Source organism: Rattus norvegicus, chromosome 13 (genome assembly GCF_021556685.1).
Source record: "Rattus norvegicus strain SHRSP/BbbUtx chromosome 13, alternate assembly SHRSP_T2T, whole genome shotgun sequence".
In the NCBI taxonomy this organism is placed as follows: Eukaryota; Metazoa; Chordata; class Mammalia; order Rodentia; family Muridae; genus Rattus; species Rattus norvegicus.
This window is the reverse complement of record NC_141546.1, coordinates 58,142,355-58,164,621: the sequence shown is the minus strand read 5'-3', so window position 1 is coordinate 58,164,621 and position 22,267 is coordinate 58,142,355. Positions and strand designations below refer to the sequence as shown.

The 22,267-nt window shown below is 42.4% G+C and overlaps 1 long non-coding RNA gene across 1 annotated transcript; it reads left to right on the top strand.

Annotated features, from left to right (window-relative positions):
• Positions 1-4,078: 4,078 nt before the first annotated feature.
• LOC148001657 (uncharacterized) lies at positions 4,079-10,155 on the top strand. The gene is made up of 2 exons (XR_015635486.1): positions 4,079-4,625; positions 4,903-10,155. It is a non-coding gene; the product is annotated as an uncharacterized LOC148001657 (long non-coding RNA).
• The last annotated feature ends 12,112 nt before the right edge of the window (positions 10,156-22,267 follow it).

Sequence of the window (22,267 nt, the reverse complement as noted above, 5' to 3'; positions counted from 1 at the left end):
TAGCCCTTTCAAGAAATCGTGGAATGCCACAGATGACCAAAAATAAAAAGGACATCAGAGAGACAGAGGCTGTTGTAACACCGAAAAGGTTAGAAATCACTTGCTCAAATCTTTAGTGAATAAATGCATAATGAAGTTTCCAACCTTATGCAGCCCAGCCGTTTGTGTGCCAGCATAGGAATTTATCATCAGTTCATTATAAACAGAAGAGTACAGAGCTGACAGGCTACTTCAGTAAACAGCATTTTCCTAACTGCATCAAAGCACCATTGTTCATTAAGGCCTGGCTCTTGTCTTCCTAAAGCTGTATTGTGCACTGGAGAATAGTCTACTTAGTGCTCTTCCTGTTCTTTAGTTGGCCTTTACTGTCTACAGAGCCATGACTATAAGGGAACATCCAGATACAAGAAAAGAAAATTCTAGAAGTAAGACAAAGGTGACTAACTGGACTTTTGTGATTCTGGTCTGTACCAAAATATTGTTTCTAAGCAACCAAAATTTCAATTAATTTTCAATAATATGAAGTGCAAGTCACCATTGGGTTTCTAATGAGCCTTGACCTTTGAGTCTGCCTGGTGACTATAATCTTCCACGTATTGAAAGAGTTGTTCGGTGAAGGTGATCTCAGCCTCGTTCTCCAAGCATGCATACTCTTCAGATTTCCACCTCTGGTTCTGCCTTCCATTCCTTCCTGGCTTCTCCTTAGCCTGACTCCCTACGATGCAAGGGTATATACTTGGTACATGCACTGTGCATGGATAAGCTTCTTACACCCTGTGGCTTCAATGCAAATATCATCTGAAAACTGCCTCATATCCAACCTCAATAGTAATCCCAAATCCAAATGTGTGTCTGTGTGTGTGTGTGTGTGTGTGTGTGTGTGTGTGTGTGTGTGTGTGTGTTGATTTAAATGAAAATGGCGCCCATAGGCTCATAGAGAGTGGCACTATTAGAAGGTGTGGCTTTGTTAGAGTAGGTATGCTGTTGTTGGAAGAAGTGTGTCATTAGGGGGTAGACTTTCAGGTTTCAGAAAATCAAGCCAGGCCTAGAACTTCACTCTTTCTCCCTGCCATCTGTGGATCCAGACATAGAACTTTCAGTTCCTTCTCTAGCACCATATCTGCCTTCAAGCTACCATGCTTCCCACCATGATGACAATGGACTAAACCTCCAAACTGTAAGCCCAGCCTCAATTAAATGTTTTCCTTTTCAAGAGTTGCTGTGGTCATGGTGTCTCTTCACAGTAATAATACTCTAAGATAGGATAGATAGATAGATAGATAGATAGATAGATAGATAGATAGATAGATAGATAGATAGAGATATATTGATATACGTTTATATTGTGAAATGATGACCACAGTCAAAATAGCTACAGAATCCAGAGCTTCACATGACTGTTGGTATTTTGGTGAAACACTGAAGATCTACCTTCTTAGTGTATGCTAGTATATTTCAAGGGTACAGGTGCAAAGTGACACTGTGGTTAGAATTCTTCCTGAAATAACAATCTAGTTGAGTTGTTTCTCTGCTTGTCATTTTCAAAGCCTCCTGATAGATTTTAAATAAAATCCAAATGCCTCACAATGACGTTTTGGAGATCAACTGAAACTCTAGGCTCACCTGCTGTACTCCAGGCCATGTCCTATCCTTCACATGATTTCTCCTCTCTCTGTGGAAGGGGTGGGTGTCCAGCCTCTTTCTACATTTATCTTCTTAAACCCTGACCTTGATACCCTCATGTATTCTGGATCCACTCATGATACTCTGGTTGCTTCATCTACTTTACTTTGTGACAAAACTCTATACTATTAAAAAATAACTTTTTACTTTTTTGTTTTCTCATATAAGCTTTAGAATAGCAAGGACATTTTTAAGTACTATAACTGCCTGCCAAAAATATTACCTGATACCATAGATATTCGTTGTATAGGGTCATAGCATTTATTTTAGACATTAAAAACTAAAGCTTCTGGTGTAATGGTTTCAGTTGGTATCATTAGTAATACCCACAAACCTACCTAGCAGCTTACAACATGTATTAGCAGAGTTGTGTCTCTGCTGGATTCTTCATGGAAAAAGCCATTCATTGCTTTGCCTGTCTCAGCTTCTTGAGATATCTGCATCTCTTGGCTTCTGGCCATTCCTTCATTCAAAGTGCACCACCCCACACCCTGGGTCCAGCATCCCATCTCCTGATTTTTATTTTTCCTGTGTCTCATAAGGACCTTAGTAATGGCATTGACTCTACCTGAATGATCCAGGGTACCATCAATCTCAGGGTCCTTAATTTGGCCAACTTCACAATGCAAAGCTTCTTTTGTCACATAAGGCCGCATATTTACACATTCTGGGGTTAAGACATGGATGTCATGGCATAAGGGGGACAGACCATTATACCACCTGTCATGGGAAATTTCATCAGGTAGCTCAACATCACTTAGTGAGTAAGTAGCAAGGATGGGCTTAAATGCTAACCTTTTCTTCGAGCTGTCATACAAATGCTACTGTTGATGCCATCCTTTAAACAAAAGGTGTACACCACTCACCAAATGTGGTAAAAGCTGAAGGGAAAACAGGACTGGAGCATGGCAGCCTTGGTTCTGCCTTATGAACCTGTCTTCTCTATGAGGTATTTTGACAGCCTATCACGGGCAATCCTCCTCAGTCCAGAGAAGAGGTTAATGTACAGATGCTCTCTCTCTATGCAAATAATGCACTAATGAATGCATCACTGGCTTTGCTGGGGAAAATTGCTTATAGGACTACAAACTATGTGAATTGTATGGGGGCCTCTGATATTGTCTAAACACTTGTTTTCCAAGTTTACTCCCATGTTTATCATCTCTGTCATTTTTGATAAAGATATTGATGGTATGCAGGTATAGTGAATTATTCACAAGTCCAAGTGAGGAAAAGAAAGGCCAAGACTGATCCAGGTACCTCTAAAGACCGTACCCTTTCCTGTATTCTCAAATTCCTGCCAGAGCATAGGAGTAATTCACTGCTGAATTGTTGTTGTAAAAATATAAAAATAAAAAATGTAATAGTTGTCTTTTACCCCGCTAGGTCTGCACCTCAGTGCCCCAAGATATCTGCTAGATATCTTGGCGGAATCACATCCCAACTCCATGGTGGCCCATTGTCTCCTGCCGCTGCACACTTTCCTACACTCAAACCATCACATAAAAGAACACACAACACAATAATCTTAGATCCCATTGATAAGATATAATTGCCCACTTAAACATACAAAGCCCAGTACCATCCATCCCTTAGGAACATTGATAACAACCTGTAAATACACAGCAGAATCTTAACATCACCTGCCATGGCTTCTCCCCTCTCTCCTCCTCCTCTCTCTCTCCTCCCTAGTTCCTCCTCTTCCTTCAAACTTCTCTCCTGCCCACCTTCCTTCTCCCCCAGTGACAGGCCTCCTTCTATCCTGTTCTTGCCCCTCACCTGTACTTTACAGATTCAATGGGGAGAAGGTTCTGGTGAAGTCACCTGATTCCTGAGTAGTGACTAGGCAACTGTCCTTGACTAGGCAGTGAATTAGCATCAAAATACAGATAACTCCAGGGCAAACCACAACACTGAATCTTTGTTCACTCCTAAGAAATATGACATGGTCAGGGTTAGCAGAGAGAAAGCATGGAACGCTAGTGAAACGCTTTCTGAATTTTTCTGTTGGGTATTGCAAAGGCAAGACAATGGTTTTGTAAATTAAGATCCTTGTGAGGGTTAGCTTGAATGCTGTGAATAGTAAATGCATTTAGAAACAAATCTGCAAACTATTTCAGGATATTACACATTGTTCATTTCTTCTCTGAGATTACATGGAATTAAGTTGGGGGCAGAGAAGATAAGCCCAGGACAATACTAATAGCAGGATTCTGAAGGAGACCAAGGAAGGGACGCTCGTCATCAGAGTGCTCCACGCCCTGGTGGGAATGATGACTTTTGATGAAGTAGTTCTGGGTGGTAATCATTAGTGCAGTCATCTACCAGGGATGGCTCAGGAGGCCTTTACCCCAATTTAATCTCTGAACTCACCACTCCACTCCCCTATTGAAGGGTTAAAATTTCTAAAAGTTAGTCATGAACAAAGTCCAGACATGCCTGAGAGAATTTGAGATAGGGCTCACTGGCCCGACTATCAACTCCCAAGGACACTGGCCATCTGGAGCCACCCCCTCCCCTTCCTTCACTCCCTGAGGATGGGTCATCCCCCTGCTGCAGTGAGATGAGTTGCCCTGCCCACATTGCTGAGATGCTAGATTACACGTATGCTTTGTTGATGTAACTCCGTGCCAAAAGTAACTGTGCACCCTTTGTATTAGCCAATTATGTGTATTCACACGAAACCCCTGGTTTTCCCTATATAAGCTCCTGCCTAGAGAGGCTCGGGGCTTGACTCAATCTCCTGTGTGAGATACGTGTCAGCCCGAGATCTCGTAAATAAAACTGCCTCTTGTTGATTACATCAAGACCGGCTTCTCGTGTTTCCTGGGGGTACCTCAACCCATGACTGGAGCGAGACTCTCCCCAAGTCTGGGGGTCTTTCATTGGGGGCTCGTCCGGGATAGGAGCGTAACCCCCGGAGATCCGAATGCCTCTTGGAGGTACGTTAGTGTGAGTGCTGGAAAGCGGCCGCTGTGTGAGTGTGAGAGTAGTGTGTGTGTGAATTAAGTCCTGTAGTCTCTGTTTTTCAGTACCGGTTTAAGGTCTTGGTGCACTGTCTGGGCAGAAGAAGACTTCCCACTCTGTTGTTTTTGAGTGCACTCGAGTGGATGGGCTTCCCACTCCGTTGTTTTTGAGTGCACTCAGGTGGACAGACGCCTGTGAGTAGGTACTGGGTTTCTACTTCGAATAGCTGTTTTCTTTTTGTTCTTTTTTTAGATAGCGGAAGTGAGGACGCCCCAGCTCTGGGAGACGTCCCACAAGCCAACTTTTGTCGGGAGGACCCGGCAGGTGACAGTCAAAGAGATCTGACTGTGACTTGACTTCGGAGGTCGTGTTCGGCTGCCTATTTAAGTATAGGCATGGACAAGTGTGCTTAGATGTGTTAGTGTCTGTTGTCTGTATTCTGTTTCTGTGTTTGGTATCCCAGAAGCAGCTAAGGTTAAGCTGCAGTTTGGGCCAGGTACTGAAGGTACCAGGCATCTGTGGAAATTGGTTATAGGATGCTTTGTCTTGGTCTTGTTTGTCTGGTTTGTTTTCTGTGGTATTGTCCAGTGTCTTTTTGGCTTTTGTTTCGTTTTTGGACTTGGACTGACAACTGTGTTTGAAATCTTGGACTGACAACTGTGTTTGAAATCATGAAACTGTTTGCTTTGTTTGTCAAGGAGTTTTACTTGGTCCTCTTGGTGCTTAACTTAAAAGTTAAAAATAGTTTGCTTGAGAGAAATTGTTTTCTGCCGGGGAGTTTTATCTTTCTCTCTTGAGCCTCCTCCCCAAGGAGAGCTGCCCCTCTCTTTACTCCCATTGTCCAGCCCAGCTGCTGTTAACCGTTGTGTATGAAGGACTCCAGGTTAGTGAGTGATCCGTCTGAAGCAGGCATTAACAAGAACCTGAAAGCTTTACCTTAGATCCTGAAGAAAAATTCTCCCTGTGGCTTAAACATTCACAGCTTTTAAGGAAGGGACAACACAGAGTAGGAAAATGTAGGGGCTGAGGGTGGCAAGCATGCAGGCCTACTAGCAAGCTACAGGCTGAGCGTGGGCAACAGCGCAGCTCTGGCCAAGTCAGCACAAGAGGAGTTTCAAGGTAAGGAGGCTGGCTGGGGTTGGCGCTTTGACAACAAAGATAGCGTAGAGTTAGTGGTTGTATTTTGGCCCTAAAAAAAAAAAAAAAAAAAAAAAAATCCAGTTGCTGCCTTCAGTGGCCAGACCTTCAACACTTGCTCACAAAAGGAGAGTGTTCATTACGAGAAGTTCTTTAAGGGAGCCTGCCTTATCTGCTGGCCCTATTCCAAGAGAGGAGTTGATCTCCAACATTAAGTAACCTTCCCTGTTAGTCATCATTGACATGGAGAGTGCCTTTGATCCTATCCCCACAGCAGCCAGTTCCTGCCCCTGTGGTCAAAATGCCCCAGGTTGGGGGGCAGAGAAGCCCCTAAAATAGTTTCAAAGAATCTGCAACAAACTGTGAAGAACTTTGTTTTGCCAGTCAAAATTTAGAATTCAGTCTTTGGCTGTGGCCAAGGTCAGGATTAATGTTTTCTTTTCCATGGGCCTTTAACCCAGTGAGACAGCTTGGTAAAGGACTACTACTACAGTCCTGATAGCCCCAGGTGAACTGGTTACAATTCTTTTGTCAGCCACTTAGTATCTAACACCCAGGTTCTAACCCTCTCTCCATCCTTTTGTTATTAGTTCTTACTAGAAGCCTAGTGTCCTTCAGAGGCTGGGTTTATTGAGAGACAGAGCCACTGAGCTGACACTGAAGGGAGGTACTTATTAAGTAAAATCTAAGTCCAGAGAGATAGTCGATAACAGATCAGCTGCCTCTCTGCTTGCCTTTCTGTTTCACAGGAACAAAGCTTGTGCTTATTTCTACAACGGCCTTTTTGTCCCAAGAAGGCCTCCTGGTTTAGCTGTGTGACTAAATGCTATTTGTCCTCTTCAGTGGACCTCTATTCTCAAGATTCCCTTGTTTTCTCACCATCCCATTTGAGATGCTTGTTAGTAACTGTTACAGGTCTTCTTTACCACCGAGGAAAGATGGAATCCTACTAGAGGCCAGAAAAAATGTTCCAGACACGGATGGAAGGCCCTCACTTCTGCCTGTTGACTTCAAAACGCCTAAAGGTAGGGAGTGCCAGGTCTGCCGCCAGGCTCCAAGGGTGGGTCTCAGAGGGGCTAGAAAATGCCCCACCAATTTGGCTAAAGTAAGAAAAAAAATATAAAGAAAAAGTTACAGAAACTTGAAGGGTTAAGCTAAGTCACTGAGAGAGTTGTTGTAAGTTGCAGAGAAAATAAGGTTGATATATGGTTCAGGGTCGGTGCACAAAAGTAGACAGCAACTAATAGCTGTAGAAGAAGATACAGACAGAGAGACTGAGGAAGAGAAAGAGACAAGAGAGGAACATATACTGGCCACAGTAGTTGGGGAACCTAGGAAGATAGTACCTGGCAACAGAAGAGAATTCCTGGCTAAAGATCGGTGTGCCTAATACGAAGAAAAAGGACACTGGGTCAGGGACTGCCCAAGAAAGAACAAGAGGGGCCACTGGAGAGCTTCTTGGTCCTAGAGTGCTGGCTATGTACAGAGATAGAAGGGAAGTGTGGATACAGGGACCCAATGCTCTGTGCTCCTATGCCCCCCCCCAGTGGGTCAATATCCAAAGACCTTGAGTGCAAGGGGCTATTGGCAACGAACAATACTTATGGACTGCCCGAAGAACAGTGGACCTTGGCGTGGGCCGGGTAACCCACCCACTAGTTCATGGTCATCCCTGACTGCCCCTATCCCTTGCTCATGAGAAAATTGCTCTCCAAAATGGCTTGTGTGGGCTAAAATGGCTGGGTGAGGCCATGTGTATGCATATCTACAGACTGTGTATGTGGAGCTTAAGACCTGTTTCAGTGCACCAGTACCTGATGCTGGGAGATGTGTGTGTGTGGCTTAGTGCCGTTCTGCCTGGAACACATCATTCCTGCCAGCCGGGCTCTGACAATTATCACCCAATCCAGGACTTAAACTGCGGTAGAGTGGCTGATGTTTTGCCTTTAAATAAAATGTCCCAGAGGATGGGATCACTGATCAGCTGACATGGACTAGATTCTCCACCTGTTGGGGGCAATCTGGTCACCTTGCTGTGCAATCCTGACCTGGAGCCACCACAGCACAAGTGTCAAGCACTGGCAGAAGCCCATGGGTGGAGGAAAGACCTCTGCGACTGGCTGATTGACCCCTGCTGAAAGCCGAAGACCTTGTCCACAGACAGGAACAGTTCTCTTCATGAAGGTCAGAGATAAGTGGGTGCTGCCGTGGTGGACAACACAATGTCATCTGGGATGGCTGAACTTCTACCCCCCAGCACATCAGCGCTGCAGATGCCTTTACCATCTCTTGGATGCCCTGGTGAAGCCAACAACTGTGAGTACTATTCGTTGCTCAGGATATCAGAAGGAAGAGATTCAGTGGCATAGGACAGTAACAAAGCAGATAAAGTGGCTCAGAAAATGGCTATGCAGGAGCCTATCCTGGTTACAGGCCTACAAGAGACAGCCACTGGGAACTGGGATTGGACTAAGAGACGGCCTCTACAATCATCAAGAAGATACTGGAAGAAATCTTTCCCCCGATTTGGAATGCCCAAGGTAATCTGGTCAGACAATGGCCCTACTTTCGTTGCCAAGGTAAGCCAGGGTGTGGCCAAGTATTTAGAGGTTGATTGAAAATTACATTATATTTACAGACCTCAAAGTTCAGGACAGGTAGAGTAAATAAATAAAACTCTAAAAGAGACCCTGACCAAATTAAATTGACCATGGAGACTGGCACAGACTGGGTGACACTCCTTCCCTCTCGCTCTCTTCAGAGCAAGAAATATCCCTTCCAGATTCAGCTTTACCCCCTTTGAGATCTTATATGGGGCCTCAGATCCTCTGACTGTATTAGATGATGTTACTGAACCAACATGTCATAGTAATAATGATTTATGTGTCAGGCTAAAAGACCTACAGGTGATACAGAAAGAAATCTGCTCACAGCTGGCAGCAGCCTATGCCCCAGGGACCTCCGAGGCATCTCATACGTTCCAGGTCGGAGACTGTAGGTACATACAATGACACGGAGCCCAGACACTCGAGCCTCGCTGGAAAGGACCGTACCTGATGCTGCTGACCACCCTGACAGCCGTCAATTCTCAGCCCTCACCAGCCGCATACTAGCCGTTGGGGCTGAGAGCTGGGACCTAGAGGGACACTCAGATCTTCAAAAAGCTCCCTAGACTTGCACATCAGATAAGTGGATACATCAGAGACGTGACTGGGATGTTGCTATAATGCTCACTTGAGGAGTGTGCTTTAGAAACAAGAATTTCATGTTTGCCCTGGGTTCCATCGAGAAAAATATAGAGATAGGCTTGATTTCTATTACAAATGATGTAACATTACATATGTTAATACTCCTAACACTTCTTGGGACTGTGCGTCAGGGACCATAAGTTTAAAAGTTCTAAGATAGTCATGACCTTGGTGTATAGGTTTAGATAGTGTTCAGATTGGAATCCTAAAGACTTTTTAGCTGACCTCCAAGAATACCTAACCTCCCTCTCAGAGGTAGTCCTTCAAAATAGGAGAAGATTAGACCTGATATTCCTTAAAGAAAGAGGGCTATGTGCTGCCTTGAGAGAAGAATGTTGTTTTTACCTCGATCACTCCGGAACCATTCTATGGCTAAACTTAGGGAGAGGTTGGACAAGAGACAACGAGAACGAGAAACCACTGATAACTGGTTTCAAAGCTGGTTCGATAGGTCCCCATGGCTTACCACCCTGCTGTCAGCCTTAGCTGGTCCCTTGATTATCCTCCTCCTTTTGCTCACTTTTGGGCCCTACATCATTAATCGCCTTTTAGCTTTTGGAGTCAGGGAGCGGATTAGTGCTATACATGTCCTTATGTTGAGACAACAGTATCGGGCTATATCGGGCTATACGGGGTGAAGAGCCTCTAGACTCTAGACTCGTAGTCCTAAGATTAGGACTATTCACAAGGAGTAGAGGGGAATGAAGGGTTTAAATTTCTAAAAGTTAGTCATGAACAAAGTCCAGACATGCCTGAGAGAATTTGAGATAGGGCTCACTGGCCCGACTATCAACTCCCAAGGACACTGGCCATCTGGAGCCACCCCCTCCCCTTCCTTCACTCCCTGAGGATGGGTCATCCCCCTGCTGCAGTGAGATGAGTTGCTCTGCCCACATTGCTGAGATGCTAGATTACACGTATGCTTTGTTGATGTAACTCCGTGCCAAAAGTAACTGTGCACCCTTTGTATTAGCCAATTATGTGTATTCACACGAAACCCCTGGTTTTCCCTATATAAGCTCCTGCCTAGAGAGGCTCGGGGCTTGACTCAATCTCCTGTGTGAGATACGTGTCAGCCCGAGATCTCGTAAATAAAACTGCCTCTTGTTGATTACATCAAGACCGGCTTCTCGTGTTTCCTGGGGGTACCTCAACCCATGACTGGAGCGAGACTCTCCCCAAGTCTGGGGGTCTTTCACTATCACCACCAATGTGTGAAATTTTCACATACACCAAATATATATTGAATCTGACAATGAAATAAACTGTTGAATTCTGCAAGTGTGAGATTATTTTGTTTAAAAAAAAACTAGTTTGGGGCCTAAAATAACAAAAATGTAATTCTGATAAAATATGTAAAAGTATTCAAGGAGGGGGTCTTTGCACATTTTTATCATTATATTGGGACCATTATAATGGTCATTGTGGGCAGGGTAGTGAACTCTGCCTCTGATGAGCAGTAGAGATGGACACAGGAGAAGACTTGAGAGGAAGTGCACCTTTAAGGGACATTTAGAATCTTTAAAAATTGGCCGGGGAGGGAAGGAGGTAGGAGATGGGGAGAGAAGCTTGGACGTTCCCAGATCTACCTTTGTTACCATCGTGCTCAGAGGCGCAGAGATACGCAAAGAAAGCCGGTACTGTCTTCCTTGAGTCACCTCCCACACACCCATCCCCACTCCATCACTCCCACGAAACCTTCCAAGGAGCCACTGTGTGCCTAGCCCTCTTTTCTCATGTGAGCCAATCAGGCCTAATTGAGGCAGTAGTGGAAAAATAAGCAGAGATTTGATCCATCATTAAGTTAAAACAAAACAGTGCCTAGGTTTGTGTTCCTATGTTCATAAACCATAGGAATAAAGACGTGAGGTAAACAATCAAGGGGTAAAATATGAATTCTCATACTTTTATTTGCCCCTTCATTTCATATTAATTTATTTGTCCACCAATTAATCTACAGTAAGAAAAAGCCCATAATTGGGAAGGTCCCTGAAAGATCACATCATCGGTGATGACTAAAAGTCAGACCTCTAAGACTTTTTATCAGCACTGCAAGCTTGTCCAGGGATAAGTATCATGGAAATACAGTATTTCCAAGTCTAAATGTCAATGTGAGTGCAAAAATAGCTCACTGGAGTGTTTCCCTCAAACAAAACAAATCTTTCTCCAAGGTCAAAATATCAGGGACATTCAGCGCTTTAAACAAGGACAGAAAGCTCTGCCATGAATCCCAAAATATTGGCAAACCTATGAAAAATTCATGACTGGCCACCTAGTATGAGATTTTATTTTCAGTGCATTCCTCCAAAGAGCTGGACTCTGCATTAGCAACGAGCCATCCTGGATAAGCATCAAAAAGCAAATATCATGAGTAAAGTTCCAATAATAGAAATGTAGTTAAGACACTAATCTTTTATTTTAAATTGTTCACCGTATTCGTATTTCCCACACTTACAGATTTCCCTTTCTCTCCAATCCAATTCTCAACCTTTACATGCCCCTAGGAAGTCCAGTTTCCCTTCTGTTTAGACCTCATTGCCGTACCTTAGAATCTGAGGGACATTTGTGGTCATTTAATCCAAACCTTTAACTTCACACATGGCCAACTGTGTGGAGCACCTGCAGCAAGGCAAGGTGCCAGGGGCTGAGGAAGGGATAACGATGAAAATCACGGCGAAAGTATTTCATTTCTGCCTTAGAGAAGTCTTAAATACTTCCTCAGAGATTGTTGATAATTTATATAGAATAAAGCCAAGAGGGAAAAATGCAAAACTCCCTGTCCAGAGCAAGAGCTTTAATGTGTAGATTGCAGGAAACTGTAGGAAGGCTATTTCAGGTCACAGGATTTCAAACAGATTGAGAGAATGTATGCATTCCCACTACAAAAATGTACAATATAAAATTATGCTTGGTAGATGGTGTTTGGAATAGAGTTAGTAAAAATTCATAAAGAGTAGAGAGTATAAGGGTCACTTGAAACTTGATTTGGAAGAATGAACAGGAGGAAGATCACTGGGGTTTCCTGATGGAGGATGGCTTTATAAGTGTTCTGACTTCTAAAGTTGTTCAAACCCAAACTCAACAAAGAAGGCCATTTTAGTGGCTTAGCAAACCCTCCAGTGAAACTTGGCTTTTCATTTTCCTATATTCTGCCATTCTTAAACTTTGGGTAAATCTCTTCAGGTCACAGAATAGCCTCAGTCTCACCATCACATTGGGTATCCCAGCATCCTGCATATAAAGACGTGTTACACTGTTTCATTCCTGGTTCTCCTTTTGTCTTATGCTCACCCCAATCCAACTCCAACAAGGAAGAAAGGACTATCAAAGCTCACCAGGCTTTTACTCTTGAGTCACAGCAGAAGTAAACATCCAAAGTCAGGGCTCAATGAAGTTTGACTATGCCACTCAATGCTTAAGTACCCTAGTGATTTCCTAAACCTTGTTGTGGGAGAAGGTAAACTAAAGACCCATTCTTTCTGCTCAGAACAGTGGCTTAGCCACAAAGCCTGAAGCAAACAGTAGTTGTCAGTTCCTCTAGGCAAAGGCAAGTCTACTATGATAGACAGCAACTTGGGAGAGGGGCCATAATAGCTTCATATCCTGCTTAAATCAGTTGGCCATCAAGTGCACAAGGAGAAAGGCTGTGGGGTGGGGGAAGTTCTAGGTGGTCTTTAGAGAAGTTTGGAGGTAGCCTGCTCTGCTTTTCCTCTGGTGTTGACAGGTGTGACTCATAACCACAGTAACCAGTCTAGGGCACTCTTAAGGCTTAAATCTACCCCAGATGCAGTTCTCTTGGCAGCCACTGAATGTTTCACCTCTGTGTTTAGAGTTTCCCAAATCAATTTATTATTTTCTCAATTACTTTGTTTCATAACATGATGTCAGAATCCGAAAGCCCGGGTGAAGGTAATGTTTGTGTTGAGGTAACTGCCGTGCCCTGCGTCATGAGTATATAATCTGGATACCCTAACAGCTTTCATAATTATATGTTGTCACGGTGTCCTTTTAGTTAGGAAATGATGATGATGCTTTGTAAAACCGCATCTTCTTGTCTTTTTTATCCAGCCACTGTTTTTCACTTTATGATAAGAAAGAATTAAAGACAAAAACAAAATGAGTCATCCCATTGCTACCGCTCCCCTTTTAGCTCCCTTCCCGATTTTTGCCCTTGGAAGTCGAAGGCCATGGCTGCTAGACTCATCAGAGTCTCAAATCAGCCTCAGATCAAAGCACTGAAGAGATGACTCGCCCTCTCTTTCACAAATACTTATTACAGACACTGCACGGGAAAGAAAAACACCAGTGAGATATAGCCATCCAGTCTTTCTGGGCAGCTATTAAGAATGATGAAATGAAAGCGTATTTATTGGCAGGAGAAGAGATTCTCCTTAAAGGAAAATACATACGTCTAATAACTATTTACTCTTCAGTGTGTGGAAATGTGGGGGATCCAAGTGTTGCTTTCTTTATTATTCATATAGACAGGTTACATACACAATGGGGATAGGATACATTATATAAAAAGAAAGAAAGAAAAAGAAAAAGACTGAGTGACTGAGTGACCGAGCCATATTCTCTTGTAAGGGCTGGTGTTGAGAGAGCAGATAATGGACTCGAAGGGGCCTGGAGCTAGAAAAGAAGTTCGAGTTTTGGATTCTAATTTTGAAACTTGGGTGACCTTGTTCCATTGATACACTGCATCTGCAGCAGTGTGTGTTATTTACTTAGAGGCACGAAATGTTCTTCTAGCAGAGAATATATAAATGAAATATTAACATGCAGCATCATGGGGGGCTGCTCTTAAAGACACCTCTATGCATATTCATGAGAGCACAGAGAAACACACTGTCTTTACCTGGAAGTCCCTCCAAGGAGCCTCTCCTCGGGGATTTGGTTTCGGAGTTATGTTTATAGGCAAAAACCTTCAGGAAGAATAGTGTATGTCAAACCACAAACGAGCTCACAACACGGGGGCCATCAAGAGAGGGTCCCCACACAGACTGGAGGGGAAAAGGCTGTGACTCTGGGCAGGGTCTGAAACAGTAAGAATAGAAACAGGCCTCATCCTAAATACAGCCTCAATTTCCTTTAAATGTTTGCAGTTGTAGAACAAAGGGCATAGAAAACTGTGTTTATACCTTGAATAATACCTTTGATTATCTCAGAAGAATATGAAAGCGACTCTCCAGGCTGGAAGCCACCAGGAATAAATTTTTTACCAGCCTAAGAGGAAATATGAGAAATAATGCAGCAGACTAAATTTCATATCTAGTTATATTCAGAATTTTTATCTTTTATGTCTGCAGTCAAGAAAACAAAAAGAAAATCGGTAATCTTCTGGTGGCATGCCCTGATTTATCTCCCTTTCTCAGCCAGGAAATCTTAAACCCAGGAATCCACTGGACTGTAATTGTCTCCTTTCACCAGTTACTCAAAATAGCCAGAAAAAGGAAACTGCACAAAGGGAAAAGACAGGAAAAGTGGAATCAAAGTCAGAGGAAATTCCAGTGGTCTAGGAGGTACAGACACGAAAAAGGCATTAACCTAATAACAAATAAACCATTCTTTCCTGCGAGGTTGCAATAAATCCCTTCTATTTTCTTTTTATTTTAAGAAGGCCTGCGTATGTCCTTGTTTTCAATTTCCATGTCGAACTTTTCCTTCGTGCTTTTGTGGTTTTAGTGGACGATCGAAGTGCCAGGTGTGTGCACACATTCCCTTCCTTTAGGAGCTACATGACTTGAGCATAGCTGACGAAAAGGGAGAGCTTTACCAGCGATGCATTTACTGTCCGAAGTATGCTGAAAATAACCGTAATTTTGAAAATTTTAAGAATCCCTGGAATATTGAATTATTGTTCCCAACTCTCAAAAAAAAATAAGGCAGGAATTTAAAAACGCTGAGAAACGTGCCTCCCCATGGTGTGTTATACTCTTAAAATGTATCATTGTTGCTAAACAAAGAAGCTTTTTAATTGAAAAGACACAAAATATTTGAGAGAAATACTCATTTCTCATTTTTTTTTTAATGCCGAAAAGCTTCCCACAACAGCTTGCGCACTAAGAGCTTCTGCACTAAGAGCTTGTGCACTAAGAGCTTCTGCACTAAGCACTTGCACACTAAGAGCTTCTGTGAAAAGGGAGGGACTTCATGTTCATGTTGTGGAATCCAAAGGCACTGCAAGGTGTTGCTGGAATTCTCACCTTAAAGTTCACTAATCATTTGCTTCATCCCTTTCTTCGTTCTTCTCTAGTTCCATAGGCACTTGCTCCCTGTTTGTCTAGAGTGGTTAATTCAACTGCGGAATTATGGACTCCATACAAATAGTTACATAGACTTTCTGGAGTATCTCTGCAGGGCACCACGTGTCCTGGGCTTGTGGCCTACCTAGTTTTCTCTTAGAATCTAATAAGCGACCCAGGCCCTCACCCTCATTTCTTTGCCTGCTTCTCCTTCCTTCACAGAGCAATAAAGAAAATGAACTTTGTTCCATAACCTTCTACCTCAATTTATAGAACATGGCATCTCATTAGTAGTTTTAATATTTATTCTGTCAATCAACTATGTTTTGGCAGGATATCTCAAGTTAAACATCATAAATTAGATTCCATGTCAATTTATTGTTATATACATGGAAATATCCTTGTCATATTTCACTTTCTGTTTGTGTTATTCCACAATAAAAATTAGACCCATCTGCTTCTAGCATATGGTAACACATATTTAGTTGGAAACAAAAAAACATACATTAGGGTTAGTGGCACACATGGATATTCCCCTCTCAGAAGGCAGAGGAAGGACGATCACTGAATAATAATAAATTCTAAGCCAGTCAAAAGTACACAGTCAGAGCCTGTGTTGAATACAGACAAAAATAGAAGTCAGAGGTTAAGGACAGGCAGACCTACACTTTTCCTTTCGCTTCTCCAGTTCCGATCTTCTCACTCCCATCCCCAGATCTGTAGTAGAAACCGTGTTGTGGTCCCTCTTTTCCTCACCAAGACCATAACCTCCAATATTCCTTCCTGCCAAACGCAACCCGGAATCCCAGTCTCCCAAACCTGCAGGTACCTTCTTTGAACACATCAGATGATATGCCAGGAAAGCAGGCAACACACAGCCAACACAGTCACTGAAAAGTCCACAGAGGAAACAAAAACCAAGGAGCAAAACACCTACCCAACAAAGACAAACCCAAAGCTCAGTACCTAGACCTATAACCATCCCAACCTAGATGCCTGGATGAGAGCCTAAGAACATAATCACTGACAACCAGAGGAATATATCTCCTCTAGAGCCCAGCTGTCCTACCACAGCAGACCTCGAATACTTCCGCACAGCTAAAACACAAGGAAAAGACCTTAAAACCAACTAATTAAGATGATAGAGGTCCTTAAAGAAGAAATGAATAAGTCTTTCAAAGCAATCTAAGAAAAATAAATAAATAAATAAATAAACAAATAAATAAAAACAGATATGAAAATGGGAATAGAATCAATAAAGAAAACCCAAACTGGATGGAATTCGGAAATAAAATAAAAAAATTAAAATTAAAATTAAAATTAAAAAAAGGAACTAAAAGCTTCACATACAGTGTGCAAGAGATGGGGGAAAAAATCTCAGGCACTGAAGATATGATAGAAGAAATGGATATGGAGACTACTCTTTGCCCACATTTCTGACTCAAGAGGAAAACATCTAGTGCCATCTGGATCCACTGTGCACACAAACCCAGAAGGAAGGGCAGGCCTTTCTGGTTCCTGCCCTCAAGGAAAGCTGAAACCTAGCCCCAAGGAATGACTTCAGGCCCGAGACCAGAGGTAAAACCAACTTTTCTGCTCTAAGTGACCTGCCTGGTGGACTCAGGACACACAAAGGCAAAATTCCTCTGGGACCAGACACTTCCTGTTTCTAGCCAGCGCAACCTTGCTGATACCAGCCCATAGCTCCCTGCTCCCAAACCCCAAGGGAGAGAGAGCTGATCGCCCAGACATGTAGGCAATCCTGAGACTTCAGGGTAGGAGAGAGCACCACTTCTGCCCACCTTTGCCCACATCCCCAGCCGAAGAGGAAACTATATGGGGCCTCTGGGCACAGGAAGATAGGGGCACTCAAGCTGCAGGAGGCCTGCAGTCCAGACTGTGCCCAGATCTGAAGGGTCCCAGTCAAACAGCTCCCTGCACCCAAATCCCATGGGAGGGAGAGCTAGACCTTCAGAGGAGGAGACACGGCTGGGAAACAAGAGGAGACTACTCTGCCCACAATTCTGACTCAAGGGGAAAACATCTAGCACCTTCTGGGCCCCCTGCACACAGGGACCCAGGAGAAGGAGGGGAAGGACCTTCTGGTTCCTGACCACGGGGACAGCTGAAAGCCAGTGGACAGGAACAACTACCCGCCTGAAAGCAGAAGACTCTGTTCCCATAACTGACTAAAGTAAAACAGGAAAACAGATCTATAGCACTCCTGACACACAGGCCTATAGGATGGTCAAGCCACTGTCAGAAATAGCAGAACAAGGTAACACCAGAGACAACCTGATGGCAAGAGGCAAGCACAGGAACACAAGCAACAGAAACCAAGACTACATGGCATCATCAGAGCCCAATTCTCCCACCAAAGCAAACACTGAATGTCCAAACATACAAGAAAAGCAAAATCTAAATTTAAAATCACATTTGATCATGATCATGGAGGACTTTAAGAAAGACATAAAGAACTCCCTTAGAGAAATGCAGAAAAACAAACTGGTACAACCATTCTGGAAATCAGTCTGGAGGTTCCTCAGAAAATTGGACATTGAACTGCCTGAGGATCCAGCTATACCTCTCTTGGGCATATACCCAAAAGATGCCCCAACATATAAAAAAGACACGTGCTCCACTATGTTCATCGCAGCCTTATTTATAATAGCCAGAAGCTGGAAAGAACCCAGATGCCCTTCAACAGAGGAATGGATACAGAAAATGTGCATCTACACAATGGAATATTACTCAGCTATCAAAAACAACGGCTTTATGAAATTCGTAGGCAAATGGTTGGAACTGGAAAATATCATTCTGAGTGAGCTAACCCAATCACAGAAAGACATACATGGTATGCACTCACTGATAAGTGGCTATTAGCCCAAATGCTTGAATTACCCTAGATGCCTAGAACAAATGAAACTCAAGACGGGTGATCAAAATGTGAATGTTTCACTCCTTCTCTAAAAAGGGAACAAGAATACCCTTGGCAGGGAAGAGAGAGGCAAAGATTAAAACAGAGACTGAAGGAACACCCATTCAGAGCCTGCCCCACATGTGGCCCATACATATACAGCAACACAATTAGACAAGATGGATGAAGCAAAGAAGTGCAGACCGACAGGAGCCGGATGTAGATCGCTCCTGAGAGACACAGCCAGAATACAGCAAAATACAGAGGCGAATGCCAGCAGCAAACCACTGAACTGAGAATAGGACCCCCGTTGAAGGAATCAGAGAAAGAACTGGAAGAGCTTGAAGGGGCTCGAGACCCCATATGTACAACAATGCCAAGCAACCAGAGCTTCCAGGGACTAAGCCACTACCTAAAGACTATACATGGACTGACCCTGGACTCTGACCTCATAGGTAGCAATGAATATCCTAGTAAGAGCACCAGTGGAAGGGGAAGCCCTGGGTCCTGCTAAGACTGAACCCCAGTGAACTAGACTGTTGGAGGGAGGGCGGCAATGGGGGGAGGATTGGGAGGGGAACACCCATAAGGAAGGAGAGGGGGGGAGGGGGATGTTTGCCCGGAAACCAAAGAATTATTATTAAGTATTAAATAAATTTAAAAAAAAGAAATGCAGAAAAACACAAGTAAACAAGTAGAAGCCCTTAGAGAGGAAACACAAAATCCCTGAAAGAATTACAGGAAAATATACTCAAACAGGTGAAGGAATTGAAAATGGAAATAGAAAAAATAAAGAAAGCACAAAGTGAGACAACCCTGGATATAGAAAACCAAAGGAAGAGAAAAGGAGCCGTAGATACAAGCATCACCAACAGAATACAAGAAATAGAAGAGAGAATCTCAGGAGCAGAAGATTCCATAGAAATTATCGACACAACTGTCAAAGATAATGTAAAACGGGAAAAGCTACTGGCCCAAAACATACAGGAAATCCAGGACTCAATGAGAAGATCAAATCTAAGGATAATAGGTATAGAAGAGAGTGAAGACTCCCAGCTCAAAGGACCAGTAAATATCTTCAACAAAATCATAGATGAAAACTTCCCTACCCTAAAGAAAGAGATGCCCATTAGCATATAAGAAGCCTACAGAACTCCAAATAGATTGGACCAGAAAAGAAACTCCCATCACATAATAGTCAAAACACCAAATGCACAAAACAAAGAATATTAAAAGCACTAAGGGAAAAAAATCAAGTAACATATAAAGTCAGACCTATCAGAATTACACCAGACTTCTCACCGGAGACTATGAAAGCCAGAAGATCCTGGACAGATGCCATACAGACCCTAAGAGAACACAAATGCCAGCCCAGGTGACTGTATCCAGCAAAACTCTCAATTAACATACATGGAGAAACCAAGATAGTCTATGGCAAAACCAAACTTACACAATATCTTTCTACAAATCTAGCCCTACAAAGGATAATAGATGGTAAATCCCAACACGAGGAGGCAAGCTACACAATACCAAAAGCAATAAACTAATCATTTTGCAACAAAAGAAAGAGAAGACAAGCACACAAACATAATCTCACCTCCAAATATGAAGATAGCAGGAAGCAACAATCATTATTCCTTAATATCTCTCAACATCAATGGAATCAATTTCCCAATAAAAAGACATAGATTAGCAAACTGGATATGTAATGAGGAGACAGCATTTTGCTGCCTACATGAAACACACCTCAGAAACAAAGACAGACACTACCTCAGAGTAAAAGGCTGGAAAACGAATTTCCAACCAAATGGTCTGAAGAAACAAGCTGGAATAGCCATTTTAATATCGAATAAAATCGATTTCAACCTAAAGTCATCAAAAAAGATAAGGAAGGACACTTCATATTCATCAAAGGAAAAATCCACCAAGATGAACTCTCAATCCTAAATATCTATGCTCCAAATAAAAGGGCACTTACATACATAAAAGAAACCTTACTAAAGCTCCAAACACACATTGCACCTCACACAAAAATAGTAGGAGATTTCAACACCCCACTCTCATCAATGGACAGATCTTGGAAACAGAACTTAAACAGAGACATAGACAGACTAACAGAAGTTATGAACCAAATGGACTTAACAGATATTTATAGAACATTCTATCCTAAAACAAAAGAATATACCTTCTTCTCACCACCTCATGGTACTTTCTCCAAAATTGACCATATAATCGGGCACAAAACAGGCCTCAACAGATACAGAAAGATAGAAATAATTCCATGCTTCCTATCAGACCACCACAGGCTAAAGCTGATCTTCAATAACAATAAGGAAAGAACGCCCACATATACATGGAAGATGAACAATGCTCTACTCAATGATAACCTAGTCAAGGAAGAAATAAAGAAAGAAATTAAAGACTTCTTAGAATTTAATGAAAATGAAGGCACAACATACTCAAACTTATGGGACACAATGAAAGCTGTGCTAAGAGGAAAACTCATAGCTCTGAGTGCCTACAGAAAGAAATAGGAGAGAGCATATATCAGCAGCTTGACAGCACACCTAAAAGCTCTAGAACAAAAAGAAGCAAATACACCCAGGAGGAGTAGAAGGCAGGAAATAATCAAACTCAGAGCTGAAATCAAACAGGTAGAAACAAAAGGACTATACAAAGAATCAACAGACCCAAAAGTTGGTTCTTTGAGAAAATCAGCAAGACAGATAAACCCTTAGCCAGAATAACCAGAGGACACAGAGAGTGTGTCCAAATTAACAAAATCAGAAATGAAAAGGGAGACATAACTACAGAGCCAGAGGAAATTCAAAAGATCATCAGCTCCTACTACAAAAGCCTATATTCAACAAAATCTGCAGGAAATGGGCAATTTCCTAGTCAGATACTTGGTACCAAAGCTAAATCAGGAACAGATAAACCATTTAAACAATCCCATAACTCCTAAAGAAATAGAAGCAGTCATTAAAAGTCTCCCAACCAAAAAGAGCCCAGGTCCAGATGGGTTCAGTGCAGAATTATATCAGACCTTCATAGAAGACCTCATACCAATATTATCCAAACTATTCCACAAAATTGAAACAGATGGAGCACTACCAAATTCCTTCTATGAAGCCACAATTACTCTTATACCTAAACCACACAAAGACCCAACAAAGAAAGAGAACATCAGACCAATTTCTCATGAATATCGACGCAAAAATACTCAATAAAATTCTTGCAAATCCAAGAACATCAAAACAATCATCCATCGTGATCAAATAGGCTTCATCCCAGGTATGTAGGGATGGTTTAATATCTCGAAAACCATCAACGTAATCCACTATATAAACAAACTGAAAGATAAAAACCACATGATCATTTCATTAGATGCTGCAAAAGCATTTGAAAAAATTCCACACCCCTTCATGATAAAAGTCCTGAAAAAACAGGAATTCAAGGCCCATACCTAAACATGGTAAAAGCTATATACAGCAAACCAGTAGCTAACATTAAACTAAATGGAGAGAAACTTGAGGAATCTCACTAAAATCAGGCACTAGATAAGGTTACCCCCTCTCTCCCTACTTATTCAAATAAATCAGTAGCCTTCCTCTAGACAAAAGAGAAAGAAACTGAGAAAGAAATTAGGGAAACGACACCCTTCATAATAGTCCCAAATAATACAAAATACCTTGGTGTGACTTTAACCAAGCAAGTGCAAGATCTGTATGATAAGAACTTCAAGCCTCTGAAGAAAGAAATTGAAGAAGATCTCAGAAGATGGAAAGATCTCCCATGCTCATGGATTGGCAGGATTAATATAGTAAAAATGGCCATTTTACCAAAAGCGTTCTACAGATTCAATGCAATTCCCATCAAAACTGCAATACAATTCTTCATAGAGTTTGACAGAACAATTTTTAAATTCATCTGGAATAACAAAAAAACCCAGGATAGCTAAAACTATCCTCAACAATAAAATGACTTCTGGGGGAATCACTATCTCTGAACTCAAGCAGTATTACAGAGCAAGAGTGATAAAAACTTTATGTTATTGGTACCATCCCATA